Source organism: Phalaenopsis equestris, unplaced genomic scaffold (genome assembly GCF_001263595.1).
Source record: "Phalaenopsis equestris unplaced genomic scaffold, ASM126359v1 Scaffold000002, whole genome shotgun sequence".
In the NCBI taxonomy this organism is placed as follows: Eukaryota; Viridiplantae; Streptophyta; class Magnoliopsida; order Asparagales; family Orchidaceae; genus Phalaenopsis; species Phalaenopsis equestris.
The window spans coordinates 70,133,901-70,134,346 of NW_018164444.1; positions in this window are offsets into that span (position 1 = coordinate 70,133,901).

Sequence of the window (446 nt, forward strand, 5' to 3'; positions counted from 1 at the left end):
AAGAATAACTAACCAAAATCAAAGAATAATTAGTTAACCTTGAAGTAGAAAATGAATTTTCTAAGAAATTTTATATTGAATATTATATATAAGAAGCTGAAGGGGATTTATAAAGACACAAGCTAATGGATCCTTGGGCGAGGGGATCCTTGCATCATTAACCACCTCCACTTAATTGATGAAGAGCACCTAAGTTTTTATAAGACTTTTTTTAGCAAGATTGAAAGATAAATCCAAAAAAAGGCATATATGATTGTCACAATGATGTTTAGTGTGGTTTCTATAATTAAATACACTTATGTTGTGCCTACATAGTAAGGTAACTATCGTATTAATTTTTTATTGGCGTAAGTTTTTTGTTGTGTGATTTAATTATAAACAACAACAACAACAACTACAACAAGAAAACCCACATGAATAATTTTTCTCCATTGCGTCCTATTTAG